General features: G+C 41.7%; 1 protein-coding gene across 2 annotated transcripts in view; it reads right to left on the bottom strand.

Moving 5' to 3' along the window:
* The window catches only part of EMC2 (ER membrane protein complex subunit 2), a 224,939-nt gene that overhangs the window by 117,590 nt on the left and 90,453 nt on the right, over positions 1-16,896 (bottom strand). The window lies entirely within an intron of this gene.

Here is a 16,896-nt window from a genome sequence, read left to right as displayed (position 1 = left end):
CTACTAATGTTGTTAGAATTCATAACCTTAGGTAAAAATTGAAATGAAGTCCGCAAAACCGCCTTATCCTGATGAAAAATCAGAAAAGGAGATTCACAAGAAAGAGCAGAAAGCTCAGAAACTCTTCTAGCAGAAGAGATAGCCAAAAGGAACAACACTTTCCAAGAAAGTAGTTCAATGCCCAAAGAATGCATAGGCTCAAATGGAGGAGCCTGTAACACCTTCAAAACCAAATTAAGACTACAAGGAGGAGAAATTGATTTAATGCCAGGCTTAATACAAACTAAAGCCTGTACAAAACAGTGAATATCAGGAAGTTTAGCAATCTTTCTGTGAAATAAAACAGAAAGAGCAGAGATTTGTCCCTTCAAGGAACTTGCAGACAAACCTTTATCCAAACCATCCTGAAGAAACTGTAAAATTCTAGGAATTCTGAAAGAATGCCAAGAGAATTTATGAGAAGAACACCATGAAATGTAAGTCTTCCAAACTCGATAATAAATCTTTCTAGAAACAGATTTACGAGCTTGTAACATAGTATTAATCACTGAGTCAGAGAAACCTCTATGACTTGGCACTAAGCGTTCAATTTCCATACCTTCAAATTTAATGATTTGAGATCCTGATGGAAAAATGGACCTTGAGACAGTAGGTCCGGCCTTAACGGAAGTGGCCAAGGTTGGCAACTGGACATCTGAACAAGATCTGCATACCAAAACCTGTGTGGCCATGCTGGAGCCACCAGCAACACAAACTATTGTTCCATGATGATTTTGGAGATCACTCTTGGAAGAAGAACGAGAGGCGGAAAGATGTAAGCAGGTTGATAACACCATGGAAGTGTCAGCGCATCCACTGCTTCCGCCTGAACATCCCTGGACCTGGACAGGTATCTGGGAAGTTTCTTGTTTAGATGAGAGGCCATCAGATCTATCTCTGGAAGACCCCACATCTGAACAATCTGAGAAAACACATCTGGATGGAGAGACTGAGATAATCCGCCTCCCAATTGTCTACACCTGGGATATGCACCGCAGAGATTAGACAGGAGCTGGATTCCGCCCAAGCAAGTATTCAAGATACTTCTTTCATGGCTTGGGGACTGTGAGTCCCACCCTGATGATTGACATATGCCACAGTTGTGATATTGTCTGTCTGAAAGCAAATGAACGGTTCTCTCTTCAACAGAGGCCAAAACTGAAGAGCTCTGAGAATTGCAAGAGTTCTAAAATATTGTTTGGTAATCTCCTCTCTTGAGATTTCCAAACCCCTTGTGCTGTCAGAGATCCCCAAACAGCTCCCCAACCTGAAAGACTTGCATCTGTAGTTATCACAGTCCAGGTTGGCCGAACAAAAGCAGACGCTTGAACTAAACGCTGGTGATTTAACCACCACGTCAGAGAGTGTTGAACATTGGGATTTAAGGATATTAATTGTGATATCTTTGTATAATCTCTGCACCATTGATTCAGCATACAAAGCTGGAGAGGTCTCATGTTAAAACGAGCAAAAGGAATCGCGTCCGATGCAGCAGTCATGAGGCCTAAAACTTCCATGCACATAGCCACTGAAGGGAATGACTGAGACTGAAGGTGCCGACAGGTTGCAACCAATTTCAAACGTCTCTTGTCTGTTAGAGACAGAGTCATGGACACTGAATCTATCTGGAAACCTAAAAAGGTTACCCTTGTCTGAGGAATCAAAAAACTTTTTGGTAAATTGATCCTCCAATCATGTTTTCGAAGAAACAACACTAGTTGATTTGTGTGAGATTCTGCAGAACGTAAAGACTGAGCTAGTACCAAGATATCGTCCAAATAACGAAACACTGCAATACCCTGTTCTCTGATTACAGAGAGTAGGGCACCTAGAACCTTTGAAAAGATTCTTGGAGCTGTTGCTAGTCCAAATGGAAGAGCAACAAATTGGTAATGCTTGTATAGAAAAGAGAATCTCAGAAACTGATAGTGTTCTGGATGAATCGGAATATGAAGGTATGCATCCTGCAAGTCTATTGTGGACATATAATGTCCTCGCTGAACAAAAGGCAGAATAGTCCATATAGTCACCATCTTGAAAAAATTCAAAATTTTCAGATCCAGAACTGGTCTGAATGAATTTTTCTTCTTTGGGACAATGAATAGATTTGAATAAAACCACAGACCTTGTTCCTGAAAAGGAACCGGCATGATTACCCTTAAAACACCAGGTCTGAAACACACTTCAGGAAAGCCTGAGCTTTTACTGGATTTGCTGGGATGCGTGAGAGAAAAAATCTTATTCAATACCCTTGAGAGACAATGCTCTGAATCCATTGATTTTGGACAGAATTTATCCAAATATCTTTGAAAAACATTAATCTGCCCCCTACCAGCTGAGCTGGAATGAGGGCCGCACCTTCATGCGGACTTAGGGGGTGACTTTGGTTTCTTAAATGGCTTGGATTTATTCCAATTTGAGGAAGGCTTCCAATTGGAAACAGATTCCTTGGGGGAAGGATTAGATTTTTGTTCCTTATTTTGACGAAAGGAACGAAAACGGTTAGAAGCCTTAGATTTACCCTTAGGTTTTTTATCCTGAGGCAGAAAAACTCCCTTTCCCCCCAGTAACAGTTGAAATAATAGAATTCAACTGAGAACCAAATAAATTATTACCTTGGAAAGAAAGAGATAGTAATCTAGATTTAGATGTCATATCAGCATTCCAAGATTTAAGCCACAAAGCTCTTCTAGCTAAACTAGCTAAAGACATGGATCTAACATCAATTTTGATATAAAAAATGGCATCACAAATAAAATGATTAGCATATTGCAGTAAGCGAATAATGCTAGATATGTCAGAATCCAATTCTTGTTGCGCTAAATTTTCCAACCAAAAAGTTGATGCAGCCACAACATCAGCCAAACAAATTGCAGGTCTGAGAAGATGACCTGAATATAAATAGGCTTTCCTTAGATAAGATTCAAGCTTCCTATCTAAGGGATCCTTAAAGGAAGTACTATCTTCCATAGGAATAGTGGTGCGTTTAGCAAGAGTAGAAATAGCCCCATCAACTTTGGGGACTTTCCCCAAAACTCTATAGAAATTGCTGGTAAAGGATACAATTTTTTAAACCTTGAAGAAGGAATAAAAGAAGTACCTGGCTTATTCCATTCCTTAGAAATCATATCAGAAATAGCATCAGGAATAGGAAAAACCTCTGGAGTAACCACAGGAGGTTTAAAAACAGCATTTAAACATTTACTAGACTTAACGTCAAGAGGACTGGTTTCCTCAATATCAAAAGTAATTAACACTTCTTTTAATAAAAAACGAATATACTCCATTTTAAATAAATAAGTAGATTTGTCAGTGTCAATATCTGAGGAAGGATCTTCTGTATCAGATTGATCCTCATCAGAGGAGGATAAATCATTATGTTGTCGGTCATTTGAAATTTCATCAACTGAATGAGAAGTTTTAAAAGACCTTTTACGTTAATGAGAAGGCGGAAATGCAGACAAAGCCTTCTGAATAGAATCAGTAACAAATTCTTTAAAATTCATAGGTATATCATGTACATTAGAAGTTGACGGAACTGCAACTGGCAATGTACTATTACTGATGGATACATTATCTGCATGTAAAAGTTTATCACGAAAACTATTACAAATGACATTTGGAGATATAATTTCCACAATCTTACAACAAATGCACTTAGCTTTGGTAGAATCGATGTCAGGCAGCAAAGTTCCAACAGATACTTCTGAGGCAGGATCAGATTGAGACATCTTGCCAAATGTAAAAGAAAAAACAACATATAAAGCAAAATTATCAATTTCCTTATATGACAGTTTCAGGAATGGGAAAAAATGCAAATAGCATAGCCCTCTGATATAGAAAAAGGCAAGAGGCAAACAGCAATGGGGTATTAAATTAATGAAAAATTTGGCGGCAAGTATGATGCACAACGTAACTGAAAATTTTTTGGCGCCAACAATTTCTGGAAATGACACACTTGTGTCACTAACGACGCAACCGTGTGTAAGGTTTCAGCGTCAAATAAGACGCCGGAAATGACGAACTTGCATCAACGGACGTACTTTTCGCGCCAAAAAATCTGTCTGAGAAGATGACCTGAATATAAATAGGCTTTCCTTAGATAAGATTCAAGCTTCCTATCTAAGGGATCCTTAAAGGAAGTACTATCTTCCATAGGAATAGTGGTGCGTTTAGCAAGAGTAGAAATAGCCCCATCAACTTTGGGGACTTTCCCCAAAACTCTATAGAAATTGCTGGTAAAGGATACAATTTTTTAAACCTTGAAGAAGGAATAAAAGAAGTACCTGGCTTATTCCATTCCTTAGAAATCATATCAGAAATAGCATCAGGAATAGGAAAAACCTCTGGAGTAACCACAGGAGGTTTAAAAACAGCATTTAAACATTTACTAGACTTAACGTCAAGAGGACTGGTTTCCTCAATATCAAAAGTAATTAACACTTCTTTTAATAAAAAACGAATATACTCCATTTTAAATAAATAAGTAGATTTGTCAGTGTCAATATCTGAGGAAGGATCTTCTGTATCAGATTGATCCTCATCAGAGGAGGATAAATCATTATGTTGTCGGTCATTTGAAATTTCATCAACTGAATGAGAAGTTTTAAAAGACCTTTTACGTTAATGAGAAGGCGGAAATGCAGACAAAGCCTTCTGAATAGAATCAGTAACAAATTCTTTAAAATTCATAGGTATATCATGTACATTAGAAGTTGACGGAACTGCAACTGGCAATGTACTATTACTGATGGATACATTATCTGCATGTAAAAGTTTATCACGAAAACTATTACAAATGACATTTGGAGATATAATTTCCACAATCTTACAACAAATGCACTTAGCTTTGGTAGAATCGATGTCAGGCAGCAAAGTTCCAACAGATACTTCTGAGGCAGGATCAGATTGAGACATCTTGCCAAATGTAAAAGAAAAAACAACATATAAAGCAAAATTATCAATTTCCTTATATGACAGTTTCAGGAATGGGAAAAAATGCAAATAGCATAGCCCTCTGATATAGAAAAAGGCAAGAGGCAAACAGCAATGGGGTATTAAATTAATGAAAAATTTGGCGGCAAGTATGATGCACAATGTAACTGAAAATTTTTTGGCGCCAACAATTTCTGGAAATGACACACTTGTGTCACTAACGACGCAACCGTGTGTAAGGTTTCAGCGTCAAATAAGACGCCGGAAATGACGAACTTGCATCAACGGACGTACTTTTCGCGCCAAAAAATTCTCGCGCCAAAAATGACGCAATAAAGTCTAGCATTTGGCGCACCCTCGGGCCTAGTACTGCCCGCAAGTTGCAAGAAAAAAAGTAGTCAATTTGAAAAAAAAGACTAAACCCCAGGTAAGAAAAATATTTCTTAATATGTTTATTTTCCATAAATATGAAACTGACAGTCTGCACAAGGAAATACATGAACCTAACTCATGGCAAATATAAGCACAATACATATATTTAGAACTTTATATAAATGCATAAAGTGCCAAACCATAGCTGGGGTGTCTTAAGTAATAAAAAACATACTTACCGAAAAACACCCATCCACATATAGCAGATAGCCAAACCAGTACTGAAACAGTTATCAGTAGAGGTAATGGTATATGAGAGTATATCAACAATTTGAAAAGGGAGATAGGAGATGAATCTCTACGACCGATAACAGAGAACCTATGAAATAGATCCCCGTTAGGAAGACCATTGCATTCAATAGGTGATACTCCCTTCACATCCCTCTGACATTCGCTTACTCTGAGAGGAATCGGGCTTCAAAATGCTGAGAAGCGCATGTCAACGTAGAAATCTTAGCACAAACTTTACTTCACCACCTCCATAGGAGGCAAAGTTTGTAAAATTGTGGGTGTGGTGAGGGGTGTATTTATAGGCATTTTAAGGTTAGGGAAACTTTACCCCTCCTGGTAGGATTGTATATCCCATACGTCACTAGCTCATGGAATCTTGCCAATTACATGAAAGAAATTTATATATATATATATATATATATATATATATATATATATATATATGGTATGATTTTAGAAGAAAGAAATAACCAGGAATGTAATCCTAGTTGTCAAAAGACAGGGAATATACACACATATATATATATATATATATATATATATATATATATATATATATATATATATATATATATATATATATATATATATATATACACACACACACACACACATATACACACACATATATATATATATATATATACACACACACATATATATATATATATATATATATATATATATATACACATACATACATATACATATACATACATACATACATACACGCACACACACATACAGAGAGAAGTGCACTCACAGGAACGAACAACTGGCTCAATACCATTGTTAGCCTGTTCTATGGCGATTTACCACCTGGGTGCAGCTTTTTAGCCCAGTAATGCTTTTCACAGAGTAGAACGTTCCTGTAGTCTATCAGTCTGATCCCGTCTATTACGGTCAGTCCAGCGCCAAAATACCAGGCAAGGAACACAGCAACCCCAGACGATCGTTTCGGCCTTCATTGGGCCTCGTCAGTGAGGTGTAGCCATACTCCTCTAAGCACACTGAGCAAGGAGTCCACGTCTGGTTGCCCCTTTTTCCTATTGGGACACTAAGGGGCCTATTTATCAAAGGTCTTGCGGACCTGATCCGACAGTGCGGATCAGGTCCGCAAGACCTTGCTGAATGCGGAGAGCAATACGCTCTACGTATTCAGCATTGCACCAGCAGCTGACAAGAGCTGCTGGTGCAACGCCGCCCCTGCAGACTCGCGGCCAATGGGCCGCCAGCAGGGGGTGTCAAGTCAATCAATTTCTGGCGATTCCTGTCCGTCTGCTCACAGCAGGCGGACAGGGTTATGGAGCAGCAGTCTTTGTGACCGCTGCTCCATAGCTTGATAGATAGGCCCCTAAATACATACAGAGAGAAGTGCACTCAAAGGAATATATATATATATATATATATATATATATATATATATATATATATAAACAGGCAGTCCCCAGGTTACGAACAAGATAGGTTCTGTAGCTTTGTTCTTAAGTTGAATTTGTATGTAAGTTGGATTAGGCACTTTTTTTTAGGTGAAACTCTAGCCAAACATTATTTAGTTTTGGATAGAATAGGGAGAAAGGAAATTTATGCTTACCTGATAAATTGATTTCTTCTACGATACGACGAGTCCACGGATTTCATCCTTACTTGAGGGATATTAACCTCCTGCTAACAGGAAGTGGCAAAGAGCACCACAGCAGAGCTGTATATATAGCTCCTCCCTACCTTCCACCACCAGTCATTAGACCAAAGGTTTAGGAAGAGAAAGGAAAAGCTAAAGTTGCAGAGGTGACTAAAGTTGTAAAAAAAATAATATAATCTGTCTGAAAAATGACAGGGAAGGCCGTGGACTCGTCGTAGTGTAGAAGAAATCAATTTATCAGGTAAGCATACATTTCCTTTTCTTCTACAAGATACGACGAGTCCACGGATTTCATCCTTACTTGTGGGATACAATACCAAAGCTACAGGACACGGATGAAAAGGGAGGGACAAGACAGAGACCTAAACGGAAGGCACCACTGCTTGAAGAACCTTTCTCCCAAAAACAGCCTTTAGAAGAAGCAAAAGTATCAAATTTGTAAAAAGTATGAAGAGACGACCAAGTCGCAGCCTTGCAAATCTGTTCAACAGAAGCAATGTTTTTAAAGGCCCATGTGGAAGCCACAGCCCTAGTAGAATGAGCCGTAATTCTTTCAGGAGGCTGCTGTCCAGCAGTCTCATATGCCAGGCGGATGATACTCCTCAGCCAAAAAGAAAGAAAGGGAGGTAGCGGTAGCTTTCTGACCCCTACGCTTTCCAGAATAAACAATGAATAATGAAGATGATTGACGGAAATCCTTAGTCGCCTTCAAGGCACGGACCACGTCTAGGTTATGTAACAGACGCTCCTTCTTAGAAGGATGAGGACACAAGGAAGGAAGAACAATTTCCTAATTAATATTCTTATTTGAAACAACCTTAGGAAGAAATCCAGGTTTGGTACGCAAAACCACCTTATCAGAATGAAATATAAGATAAGGCGAATCACATTGTAACGCTAAAAGCTCAGAAACTCTACGAGCAGAAGAAATAGCAACCAAAAACAAAACTTTCCAAGATAACAATTTAATATCTATGGAATGCATGGGTTCAAACGGAACCCCTTGACGAACTCTAAGAACTAAATTTAAACTCCAGGGAGGAGTAATTGGTCTAAATACAGGCTTAATTCTGGTTAGAGCCTGACAAAAAGACTGAACATCTGGAACATCTGCCAAACGTTTGTGAAGCAAAACTGACAAAAGCAGAAATCTGTCCCTTTAAGGAACTCACTGATAACCCTTTCTCCAATCCTTCTTGGATAAAAGACAGAATCCTGGGAATCCTAACTACTCCATCAGTAGCTCTTGGATTCACACCAGTAAAGATATTTACGCCATATCTTATGATAGATTTTTCTAGTGGCAGGCTTACGTGCCTGTATCAAAGTATCGATGACCGAATCTGAGAATCCCTGCTTAGATAAAATCAAGCATTCAATCTCCAAGCAGTCAGCTGCAGAGAATTTAGATTTGGATGTTGGAAAGGCCATTAAATGAGAAGGTCCTGTCTCAAAGGAAGTTTCCACGGAGGCAGAGAGGACATGTCCACTAGATCCGCATACCAAAACCTGCGTGGCCACGCAGGCGCGATCAGGATTACCAAAGCTCTCTCCTGTTTGATCCGAGCAATCACGCGTGGAAGGAGAGGAAACCGTGGAAACATATAAGCTAGGCTGAACAAACAAGGCACTGCCAAGGCATCTATCAGTTCGGCCTGGGGATCCCTCGACCTGGATCCGTATCGAGGAAGCTTGGCATTCTGTCGAGATGCTATCAGATCCAATTCCGGTCTGCCCCATTGGAGAATCAGTGAGACAAACACCTCCGGGTGGAGTTCCCACTCCCCCGGATGAAAAGTCTGACGACTTAGAAAATCCGCTTCCCAGTTCTCTACTCCTGGGATGTAGATTGCCGACAGATAACAAGAGTGGACCTCCGCCCATCGGATTATCTTGGATACTTCTATCATCGCTAAGGAACTCCTTGTTCCCCCCGGATGATTGATCTAAGCCACAGTCGTGAAATTGTCCACCTGGAATCTGATGAATATGGCCGAAGCCAACTGAGGCCATGCCTGAAGCGCATTGAATATTGCTCTCAGTTCCAGAATATTGATTGGAAGTAGAGACTCTACCTGAGTCCAAATACCCTGAGCCTTCAGGGAATTCCAGACTGCACCCCAGCCCAGTAGACTGGCGTCCGTTGTCACCATCACCCACAAGGGTCTGCGGAAACATCCCCTGGGACAGATGATCCGGCGACAACCACCAAAGAAGAGAGTCTCTGGTCTCTTGATCCAGATTTATCTGAGGAGATAAATTTGCATAGTCCCCATGTCCGAGCATGCACAGCTGCAGTGGTCTGAGATGAAAGCGATCAAACGGAATGATGTCCATTGCCGCTACCATTAATCCAATTACCTCCATACACTGAGCCACTGATGGCCGAGGAATGGACTGAAGTGCTCGGCAAGTATTTAGAATTTTGTTATTTTCTGACCTCTGTCAGAAATATTTTCATGTCTACCGAGTCTATCAAAGTTCCCAAGAAGGGAACCCTTGTCCTTGGAACTAGTGAACTCTTTTCTAGGTTCACCTTCCAACCGTGAGTTCTCAGAAAGGACAACACTGTGTCTGTATTAGATTTTGTCAGATGATAAGTTGACGCCTGAATCAAAATATCGTCCAGATAAGGCGCCACTGCTATGCCCCGCGGTCTGAGAACCTCCAGAAGGGATCCTAGAACCTTTGTGAAGATCCTGAGTGCTGTGGCCAACCCGAAGGGAAGAGCCACAAATTGAAAATGTTTGTCTAGGAAGGCAAACCTTAGTAACTGATGATGATCCTTGTGAATAGGGATATGAAGGTATGCATCCATCAAGTCCACGGTAGTCATATATTGACCCTCTTGGATCATCGGTAAAATTGTTCGGATAGTCTCCATCTTGAACGATGGGACTCTGAGAAACTTGTTTAGACACTTGAGATCTAAAATGGGTCTGAAAGTTCCCTCTTTTTTGGGAACCACGAAAAGATTCAAGTAAAACCCCTGTCCTTGTTCCAGTCTTGGAACGGAACAAATTACTCCCATGGTAGAGAGGTCTTTTACACAGCGTAAGAACGCCTCTCTTTTTATCTGGTCTACAGACAATCGTGAAAGAAGAAATCTCCCTCTTGGGAGAAAATCCTTGAATTCCAGTTGATACCCGTGGGTCACGATTTCCAATGCCCAGGGATTCTGAACATCTCTTGCCCAAGCCTGGGCAAAGAAAGAAAGTCTGCCCCCTACTATATCCGGTCCCGAATCGGGGGCCGCCCCTTCATGCTGTTTTTGTAGCAGCAGCGGGCTTCTTGGATTGTTTATCTTTATTCCAAGCCTGGTTGGGTCTCCAGACGGACTTGGACTGACCAAAAATTCCCTTCCTGCTTTGTGGAGGAAGAGGAAGCAGAGGGTACTCCTTTAAAATTTCGAAAAGAACGAAAATTATTTTGTTTACCCCTCATCTTAACAGCCTTATCCTGAGGTATGGCGTGGCATTTACCTCCAGTAATGTCAGAAATGTCAAGGTCTTACCCTTGAAAGGAATAGCTAAGAGCTTAGATTTTGATGACACATCAGCAGACCACGATTTTACCCATAATGCTCTACGCGCTAAAATGGCAAAACCTGTGTTTTTCGCCCGCCAATTTAGCAATTTGAAAGGCGGCGTCTGTAATAAAAGAATTAGCTAGCTTGGGAGCCTTAATTCTATCCAAAATGTCCTCTAAAGGGGTCTCAACCTTCATAAACTCTTCTAGAGCATCAAACCAAAAAGCTGCTGCAGTAGTAACTGGAACAATGCAAGCTGTTGGTTGTAAAAGCAAAACCTTGATGAATAAATAATTTCTTTAGAAGACCCTCTAACTTCTTATCCATAGGGTCTTTGAAAGCACAACTGTCCTCAATAGGTATAGTTGTACGCTTAGCCAGGGTAGAAATAGCTCCCTCCACCTTAGGGACCGACTGCCAAGAGTCCCGGAATGGTGTCTGATATGGGATACATTTTCTTGAAATTAGGAGGTGGAGAGAACGGTATACCCGGTCTGTCCCATTCCTTTTTTATAATTTCCAAAATTCTTTTAGGAACCGGAAAGACATCCGTGTAAGTAGGAACCTCTAGATATTTGTCCATTTTACACAATTTTTCTGGTGGTATCACAATAGTGTCACAATCATCCAGAGTCGTTAAAACCTCCCGAAGTAACAGGTGGAGGTGTTCAAGCTTAAATTTAAAAGACATGACGTCCGAATCTGTCTGAGGTAACATATTTCCTGAGTCTGAAAGTTCCCCCTCAGACAGCAATTCCCTGACCCCCAACTCAGAGCCCTGTGAGGGTACATCGGAAATAGCCAATAAAGCATCAGAGGATTCAGTATGCACATTAATACTTGACCTACTGCGTTTACCCTGTAATACTGGTAATTTAGATATTACCTCTGTAAGGGTAGTTGACATAACTGCAGCCATATCCTGCAGAGTGTAAGAATTAGACGCACATGAGGTACTTGGCGTTGCTTGTGTGGGCGTTAAAGGTTGTAACACTTGGGGAGAATTGGATGGCATATCCTGATTCTCTTCAGACTGAGAATCATCCTTAGGCACACTTTCATTACCTAAAATATGCTTCTTACATTGTAAGGCCCTTTCCGTACAAGAGGGACACAAAGTAAGGGGGGGGGGTCCACAATGGCTTCTAAACACATAGAGCAATTAGTTTCCTCAATGTCAGACATGTTGAACAGACTAGTAATAACCACAATAGTCGTAGAACACTTTATTTATTGATTTCAACAATTTATTTAAAAAACAGAATTTATGCTTACCTGATAAATTACTTTCTCCAACGGTGTGTCCGGTCCACGGCGTCATCCTTACATGTGGGGATATCTCTTCCCCAACAGGAAATGGCAAAGAGTCCCAGCAAAAGCTGTCCATATAGTCCCTCCTAGGCTCCGCCCACCCCAGTCATTCGACCGACGGACAGGAGGAAAAAACAGGAGAAACCATAGGGTGCTGTGGTGACTGTAGTTAGAGAAAATAATTCATCAACCTGATTAAAAAACCAGGGCGGGCCGTGGACCGGACACACCGTTGGAGAAAGTAATTTATCAGGTAAGCATAAATTCTGTTTTCTCCAACATTGGTGTGTCCGGTCCACGGCGTCATCCTTACTTGTGGGAACCAATACCAAAGCTTTAGGACACGGATGAAGGGAGGAAGCAAATCAGGTTACCTAAACAGAAGGCACCACGGCTTGCAAAACCCTTCTCCCAAAAATAGCCTCCGAAGAAGCAAAAGTATCAAATTTGTAAAATTTGGCAAAAGTGTGCAGTGAAGACCAAGTCGCTGCCTTACATATCTGATCAACAGAAGCCTTGTTCTTGAAGGCCCATGTGGAAGCCACAGCCCTAGTAGAGTGAGCTGTGATTCTTTCAGGAGGCTGCCGTCCGGCAGTCTCGTAAGCCAATCGGATGATGCTTTTAAGCCAAAAGGAAAGAGAGGTAGAAGTCGCTTTTTGACCTCTCCTTTTACCAGAATAGACGACAAACAGAGAAGATGTTTGTCTGAACTCTTTTGTAGCTTCTAAATAGAATTTGAGAGCACGGACTACATCTAAATTGTGTAACAAACGTTCCTTCTTTGAAACTGGATTTGGACACAAAGAAGGTACAACTATCTCCTGGTTAATATTTTTGTTGGAAACAACCTTTGGAAGAAAACCAGGCTTAGTACGCAAAACAACCTTATCTGAATGGAACACCAGATAGGGCGGAGAACACTGCAGAGCAGATAACTCAGAAACTCTTCTAGCAGAAGAAATAGCAACCAAAAACAAAACTTTCCAAGATAACAACTTAATATCTATGGAATGTAAAGGTTCAAACGGAACCCCTTGGAGTACTGAAAGAACTAGATTTAAACTCCAGGGAGGAGTCAAAGGTCTGTAAACAGGCTTGATCCTAACCAGAGCCTGAACAAATGCTTGAACATCTGGCACAGCTGCCAGTCGTTTGTGTAACAGGACAGATAAAGCAGAAATCTGTCCCTTTAGAGAACTCGCTGATAATCCTTTATCCAAACCTTCTTGTAGAAAGGAAAGGATCTTAGGAATTTTGATCTTATTCCATAAGAATCCCTTGGATTCACACCAGCAGATATATCTTTTCCATATTTTATGGTAAATGTTTCTAGTTACCGGTTTTCTGGCTTGAACCAGAGTATCTATCACAGAATCTGAAAACCCACGCTTTGATAGAATCAAGCGTTCAATTTCCAAGCCGTCAGCTGGAGGGAGACCAGATTTGGATGTTCGAATGGACCCTGTACAAGAAGATCCTGTCTCAAAGGTAGCTTCCATGGTGGAACCGATGACATATTCACCAGGTCTGCATACCAAGTCCTGCGTGGCCACGCAGGAGCTATCAAGATCACCGAGGCCCTCTCCTGCTTGATCCTGGCTACCAGCCTGGGAATGAGAGGAAACGGTGGAAACACATAAGCTAGGTTGAAGGTCCAGGGCGCTACTAGTGCATCCACTAGAGTCGCCTTGGGATCCCTGGATCTGGACCCGTAGCAAGGAACCTTGAAGTTCTGACGAGACGCCATCAGATCCATGTCTGGAATGCCCCATAATTGAGTTAACTGGGCAAAGATCTCCGGGTGGAGTTCCCATTCCCCCGGATGGAATGTCTGACAACTCAGATAATCCGCCTCCCAGTTTTCCACTCCTGGGATGTGGATCGCAGATAGGTGGCAGGAGTGATCCTCCACCCATTTTATTATTTTGGTCACTTCTCTCATCGCCAGGGAACTCCTTGTTCCCCCCTGATGATTGATATAAGCAACAGTCGTCATGTTGTCTGATTGGAATCTTATGAATCTGGCCTTTGCTAGTTGAGGCCAAGCCCTGAGAGCATTGAATATCGCTCTCAGTTCCAGAATGTTTATCGGGAGAAGAGACTCTTCCCGAGACCATAGTCCCTGAGCTTTCAGGGATTCCCAGACCGCGCCCCAGCCCAATAGACTGGCGTCGGTCGTGACGATGACCCACTCTGGTCTGCGGAAGCTCATTCCCTGGGACAGGTGGTCCAGGGTTAGCCACCAACGGAGTGAGTCTCTCGTCTTCTGATCTACTTGAATCACTGGAGACAAGTCTGTATAGTCCCCATTCCACTGTTTCAGCATGCACAGTTGTAATGGTCTTCACTGAGCTACGGAAGGACGTGGAATAGAATGAAGAACTTGACAAGCGTTTAGAAGTTTTGACTTTCTGACTTCTGTCAGGAAAATCCTCATTTCTAAAGAATCTATTATTGTTCCCAAGAAAGGAACTCTTGTCGACGGAGACAGGGAACTCTTTTCTATGTTCACCTTCCATCCGTGAGATCTGAGAAAGGCCAGAACGATGTCTGTGTGAGCCTTTGCCTTTGAAAGAGACGACGATTGTATTAGAATGTCGTCCAAGTAAGGTACTACTGCAATGCCCCTTGGTCTTAGAACCGCTAGAAGGGACCCGAGTACCTTTGTGAAAATCCTTGGAGCAGTGGCTAACCCGAATGGGAGGGCCACAAACTGGTAATGTTTGTCCAGAAAGGCGAACCTTAGGAACTGATGATGATCTTTGTGGATAGGAATATGTAGATACGCTTCCTTTAGATCCACGGTAGTCATAAATTGACCTTCCTGGATTGTAGGTAGAATCGTTCGAATGGTTTCCATTTTGAACGATGGTACTCTGAGAAATTTGTTTAGGATCTTTAAATCCAGAATTGGTCTGAAAGTTCCCTCTTTTTTGGGAACTACAAACAGATTTGAGTAAAATCCCATTCCTTGTTCCGCCATTGGAACTGGGTGTATCACTCCCATTTTTAACAGGTCTTCTACACAATGTAAGAATGCCTGTCTCTTTATTTGGTTTGAGGATAAGTGAGACATGTGGAACCTTCCCCTTGGGGGTAGTTCCTTGAATTCTAGAAGATAACCCTGAGAGACTATTTCTAGTGCCCAGGGGTCCTGAACATCTCTTGCCCAAGCCTGAGCAAAGAGAGAGAGTCTGCCCCCTACTAGATCCGGTCCCGGATCGGGGGCTACTCCTTCATGCTGTTTTGTTAGCAGCAGCAGGCTTCTTAGCCTGCTTACCCTTGTTCCAGCCTTGCATCGGTTTCCAGGCTGGTTTGGTTTGTGAAGCATTACCATCTTGTTTAGAGGATGCGGAATTGGAGGCCGGTCCGTTCCTGAAATTGCGAAAGGAACAAAAATTAGACTTATTCTTGGCTTTGAAAGGCCTATCTTGTGGGAGGGCGTGGCCCTTTCCCCCAGTGATGTCTGAGATAATCTCTTTCAATTCTGGCCCAAAGAGAGTTTTACTCTTGAAGGGGATATTAATCAATTTTGTCTTGGAAGATACATCCACTGACCAAGACTTTAGCCAAAGCGCTCTGCGCGCCACAATTGCAAACCCTGAATTTTTCGCCGCTAATCTAGCTAATTGCAAAGCGGCATCTAAAATAAAAGAATTAGCCAACTTGAGTGCGTGAACTCTGTCCATAACCTCCTCATACGGAGTCTCTCTACTGAGCGACTTTTCTAGTTCCTCGAACCAGAACCACGCTGCTGTAGTGACAGGAACAATGCACGAAATGGGTTGCAGGAGGTAACCTTGCTGTACAAAAATCTTTTTAAGCAAACCCTCCAATTTTTTATCCATAGGATCTTTGAAAGCACAATTATCCTCGATAGGAATAGTAGTGCGCTTGTTTAGAGTAGAAACTGCCCCCTCGACCTTAGGGACTGTCTGCCATAAGTCCTTTCTGGGGTCGACCATAGGAAATAATTTCCTAAATATAGGAGGGGGGGGGGAAGGTATGCCGGGCTTCTCCCACTCCTTATTCACTATGTCCGCCACCCGCTTGGGTATAGGAAAAGCGTCGGGGTGCACCGGAACCTCTAGGAACTTGTCCATCTTGCATAATTTTTCTGGAATGACCAGGTTGTCACAATCATCCAGAGTAGATAACACCTCCTTAAGCAGTGCGCGGAGATGCTCTAATTTAAATTTAAATGTCACAACATCAGGTTCAGCCTGTTGAGAAATTCTACCTGAATCTGAAATTTCCCCATCTGACAAAACCTCCCTCATGGCCCCTTCAGATTGGTGTGAGGGTATGACAGAGCAATTATCATCAGCGCCCTCCTGCTCTTCAGTGTTTAAAACAGAGCAATCGCGCTTTCTCTGATATGCAGGCATTTTGGATAAAATATTTGCTATGGAGTTATCCATTACTGCCGTCAATTGTTGCATAGTAATAAGCATTGGCGCGCTAGAAGTACTAGGGGCCTCCTGCGTGGGCAAAACTGGCATAGACACAGAAGGAGATGATGTAGAACTATGTCTACTCCCTTCATCTGATGAATCATCTTGGGCAACTTTACTATCTGTGGCAGTACTGTCCTTACTTTGTTTGGACGCTATGGCACAATTATCACACAATTTTGAAGGGGGAGACACATTGACTTTCATACATATAGAACATAGCTTATCTGAAGGTACAGACATGTTAAACAGGCTTAAACTTGTCAATAAAGTACAAAAACCATTTTAAAACAAAAACGTTACTGTCTCTTTAAATTTTAAAC

This window comes from Bombina bombina, chromosome 5 (assembly GCF_027579735.1).
Source record: "Bombina bombina isolate aBomBom1 chromosome 5, aBomBom1.pri, whole genome shotgun sequence".
Taxonomy (NCBI): Eukaryota; Metazoa; Chordata; class Amphibia; order Anura; family Bombinatoridae; genus Bombina; species Bombina bombina.
The sequence above is the reverse complement of the archived record's forward strand: the minus strand, read 5'-3'. Positions and strand labels throughout refer to the sequence as shown.